The sequence below is a fragment of the Aythya ferina genome (assembly GCF_964211825.1).
Source record: "Aythya ferina genome assembly, contig: HAP1_SCAFFOLD_106, whole genome shotgun sequence".
Lineage (NCBI taxonomy): Eukaryota > Metazoa > Chordata > Aves > Anseriformes > Anatidae > Aythya > Aythya ferina.
Window position 1 is genome coordinate 332,615 of NW_028181413.1, and position 4,841 is coordinate 337,455.

General features: G+C 43.5%; 1 long non-coding RNA gene across 2 annotated transcripts; it reads right to left on the minus strand.

Annotated features, from left to right (window-relative positions):
* Nucleotides 1-587: 587 nt before the first annotated feature.
* Nucleotides 588-3,006, minus strand: LOC311428661. Of its 2 annotated transcripts, XR_014687808.1 has the most exons (4): nt 2,872-3,006; nt 2,270-2,429; nt 1,318-1,409; nt 588-890 (listed from the first exon to the last, which is right to left on the minus strand). It is a non-coding gene; the product is annotated as an uncharacterized lncRNA (long non-coding RNA). The 2 variants fall into 2 exon arrangements; XR_014687809.1 differs by having other exon boundaries at nt 2,270-2,970.
* Nucleotides 3,007-4,841: the final 1,835 nt, after the last annotated feature.

Genomic DNA, 4,841 nt, shown 5'->3' on the forward strand with positions numbered 1-4,841 from the left:
GGGGATAAAGGATGTGATGGCCACAGAATTCCATTCATCTAGTAAATATCAATGCTAATTGATCTCACGTGTATAGTACGATCCACAAACATTTAAATTAGGAGACTGGTTAAAAATGATGATAGCTAAAACAATATTTAGCTTAGACCAGTTATACTTGTATCCTGGTCCTGACATTCTTCAGAAAGGAATTAGAAACATTGACCTAGAAATGCTTCCCCTCCAAAGATCTGAGTTTTGATTTTTGAAAGAAAAATAGGTGCCTTATACTTCAAACCTCAAGTCAACCTCTACAAATGCTAATTATCTTAGCTGCCCTCAGAAGCAGGATGCTTCAGTAGAGAACGCATCGTCCTTTACTGTGTTTTGAGTCATTCAGAGCTTCCATTTGGCATTTCAGTTTCGAATCCACAATAAAACCTATGCGTTGTATTCCAGACTTGCCCAAAAAAAAGACATGCACATGGAAATAATAAAATTCTACCACCATTATGTCTGAAAGGTTTAAGTTGATTGCACAAACCGCAAGTTTTTGCTTTAGCAGAATTATAAAGAAGTGGATGCTGTGGTTATACCTTGCTGTCGGTCCTTCTTTAGCGCAAGCTGTGCATGCGGGAAGATCTTCTGCACAACTTGTAAAATATTCTCTACTGATCTTTGAAAAAGTGGCTTGAAAATGGGTGATAGTGCTTATACGGGTGAAGCCTTGATCCGGTTTGAAGCTGGAACAACCTTCTTCATAGCCATGAAAAAGTCCTTTGCTTTTATTTTAATAGAATTAACGTCTAGTAGCAACTTCTCCCTACTTGCATAAATCTGAGGATAGCATCGGCGTAGAGAGCACAGCACAGCTTCAGTACAGAGGGATTTGATATCTGCACCACAGTATCCTAACAAACAAAAATCAAACGTTACATCGGTCAAGGCCCAGGTTTACAACATGCAACATTTAAAGAATTTGTAATGCCAAAACCAAACAGCTTAACAGGGAATTCAAAGTGCTACCGCTCTGCAGGGGTGTTTCATGTTGCTCACTGCCTGATATCCTGCGCTTATGCAGCTGAAGCAGACTCCTCATCAAAAACTATACTCTTGAGGAAGATGCCCCAGAACCATTTAATGTTCTCAGACAACAAGAGGAACGATAACAAAGAGTAAATAGATGAAAGCATCTCACTCAGATTGCTATGAAGGTGTGCCAGCTGCCTCGTTGACTAGTTGTGCAGCAAGGCACAAGAGCATGGGTACTGCCTGGTACAAGCTAAGGTTCTTTACAACTTGGTCACAAGCAAGAATCCGTTTCTGTTTCAGTCTTACCAATGCATTTCTCAGCTAGTTCATCAAGCAACATGTCCGGTGGCTGAGGGGTCCAGTCACAAGTATGAATCTTGAAAATTTCTTTTCCAACCCTGAAGCAAAATCATTGCATTTTAGCTTGTCCCAAGTTTTCCTTAAAAATACCAACAAGAAACAAACAAACCAAAAGGCAAACAAACAGACAAAAAAAACAGTCCTCCCTCAAAACCCCTCATCTACTAATACACTTTTCTTACTTGCTCAACTTTCAAGTATTTTACAGTTATTTAATATACACTCTGCATTGTCAACCAGGAAATTGAATATTTCTTATTTGTTATACTGAACTTTTTCTAGGAACCTACAGTGAAAGAAAAGGCATTTATAGCTTCAATAACAAGTTTCCAAACTACGAGACCTAAGGACCCAGAGGAAAATACTGTAATGAAAAATTTATCCAGAAACATTTCTTTGCTGTCCAAAAAACTTCTCTAAAACTTAGCAAGCTTTCATTGGGACAGTCTCATTACTTCATCACATTTGCTTTCCAGCCAGTAAATTCACAGAAAGCACTTCTGGCACAATGCTTCCAATTGCTACAATTACTATAAAGAAGAAAAGAATTATGACTCAAACTACTACCACTGATCCGGGGCACAATCAAATGCAAACACGTCCACTATTCACTCATAAGGGAAGGATTGAGACCAAAAACACAACTTCATGATGAAAGCGCCCAAGTGGACTAAATAATTAAGCAAACAGGTACAACTTTGGGAATTAAAGGTTTGATTATAGAACTAACTACTTGGTGGTATCATCCTGACCATATATATCCAGTACCAGATTTGCCCTCCATGGAACAACGCAGTGTCTCCACGTGTCACTCTTTTGTTCAAGTTGTCAATTACTTTTTTTTCCTATAAAGTTGGACTTTGCCATGGTAGCACTAACGTTGAATTTAAGTTCTCACCTCTTAATTTGGCAAGTTGAAGAGGAACTGTCTGCCAAAGCGTCCTGGTCTTCGTAAAGCAGGATCTATAGAATCCAGTCTGTTGGTAGCTCCGATTACCACGATCTCCCCTCTGTTATCTATGCCATCCATAAGCGTCTGAAGAGTTGAAACAATGGAACTAATAGAAAAATATAATTTTTACTTACTGGTTCAGTAAATTTTGATACATTCCACATGACTTTTTTGATGCCGGAATAACCTTCTTCCTAGTGGTCATTCAAAACTGGGAAAAAAATAGTCTACCAAGTCGGGGTTTTTTTGATTTGATAATAAATCTGCAGACTGTTAAGTCATCAAGCACTTCAAGACTGTTTGAAATAATCTCTACGTTAATATAAAAGGAGTACTGCACACTTCTGCTCAGGAAGAAAATCACGGAAAATGTCAACTTTGATTTTAGATGTTGAATTTGTTGCAGTGAGATCTTCCTCATCGCACGATTCTATTTGGATTTAAACCATATTATCTATGGAGAGACCAAGATTAGGACAAGAACAGCACAGAGTTCAGCATGAAGCCAATCAGGAGCTCAAGTTTGTATTCTTTGTATTCAACTTTACCCTTCTCTTGCTGGAAGGACCTGCTTTTTGACTCTCCTTCTCTTCACTAGGAGCATGTTCCCTCTTGCATTCGTAATGCTCTTTCTCAGTGGTTTTAGTCTTGTCCTTTGTATCTTGGCATCTCTCTGTAACAGCTGAGGAGGAAAGGTTTTTAGAGCTACATTCAGTGTCAGACTTGAGAGAGGAAGTTTGCCGCAATTTCTCACCAGGCTCACAAGACTCTTTGCCGGACAAAACGGTTTCTTTTGAAATGAGGTCACGTTGTTTTGATCTTCTTGGTTTCTCCTTGTCTCCACGGTCATCACATTGGTACTGGGCGAGGTATTCATCATTCCCAGGAGATTTCGGAGGGTCCACGACACTGCACAAAATAAAATCACATTTCTCACTTCTGCTGAAGGACGTGAATATTAAGAGTAAAACCTTCCAACGTCGAACAAACAAACAAAAACCTCCGAACTACAGGAACCCTCGCAAAGATATGCCATTTAGAAACCTCTCCTGTGATTAGGACACCTTCTTCAGCTCCCAGAGAAAGTGTTTTTTCCCCTCTTGCTTCTGAAGCCATTGCACTAAAAAAGCAAACGCATCTGTCTCCCTCCACATGCTGCTCTGAATAAGAGCCAGAATATTCAAAGCCACTCTATTTGTTCTCCCCACATAGCCGAAAAAACACCAGTTGAAAGAGTTTTCTACCTCTCTCCACGAATTTACATCCACATATCCTATGACTGCAAAAATAGAAGGCGGGGCTCAGGAGAAACAGCCAGTGCTGGAAATGAAAAAAAGCAGCCTGTTTCTTCAGAGTCTTAAGCCTATGCTACTAGGAACAAAACAAAACAAAACAAAACAAAACAAAACAAAACAAGAGGAGAGGAGAACAACAGCGGGAAATTTACCTATTCTCCAGGTGTTCAATTGCAAAGCCTCCTCTGGAGGATCAACAGTTGTGAATTCAGTGTGCTTACGAGAAATCAGATCTACATCTGAACCACAACTACTTCAGTAGTATCACGAACTTCTGTTACTCTGAAGAAGCAGTCAGCACCGTTTCTATGTTAGGAAAGAGCTGAACAGAGTCTGTTATTCACATCAAGTAGTCAGGCAGGTTTCTTTAGGAAGGCTGGGTTTCACTAGAACATTACTAGCCTGTAAGCCTCATGGCATCACCTTCCACCTTGACTGCTGAACCTCCTTGCTCCCTACTATCTTCTTTGCCAAGATACAGCTGTCCACATTTACTTTTCCTACTTGGCTGGACTGAATTTAAGAAGATCTTGCATCTAAGAAAGGGAACAAAAGCTGCTGCCCAGCAGCGTCTGGCTCAGGGAGGAGTGAGAAAGCTCTGTGCAGTCCCCAAGGTCCGTGCAGCAGGAGGCAGGAGGTGCTCCAGGCTCACAGCAGCAGTTCCCCTGCGGCCTGTGCAGGGAGAGGCCCCTGGTGGAGCAGGCTGTGCCCCTGGTGGAGCAGGCTGTCCCCCTGCAGCCCATGGGTCCCCCGTGGAGCAGATCTCCACGCTGCAGCCCCCCTGCGGGTGGAGGAGCCCCCGGTGGAGCAGGTGGCTGTGGCCTGGAGGAGGCCGCGGCCTGTGGAGAGCCCCCGCAGGAGCAGGCCCCGGGCTGGACTGGAACAGGCTGTGCTGAGCCTGCTTTGCCCGTGACGCTCCTTGTGGAGTGATCTCCCTGTCCTTCTGGCAGCCCTTGAGCCCTTGCCAGCCTCTTTTCTCCCCTTGGCGTTGGAGGAGGGGCAGGGAGAGAGCGCTTGTGCTGGAGCTCAGCTGCCCAGCTGAGGAAAACCACCACGGCTCTGTCTTGCCGCTGCTGCAGCACGCTGGTAGCAGCCAGCACCGTCTGTTCTTCGAGCCTCAGCAAGCCCACAGCATCTTCCGTGAAGGGATCCCTTTCCTTCACGCCTGACAGGCGCCGCCTCCAGAGGCTGAGGGCTTGTGCCCCGTTTGCAAGCGCTTTCTC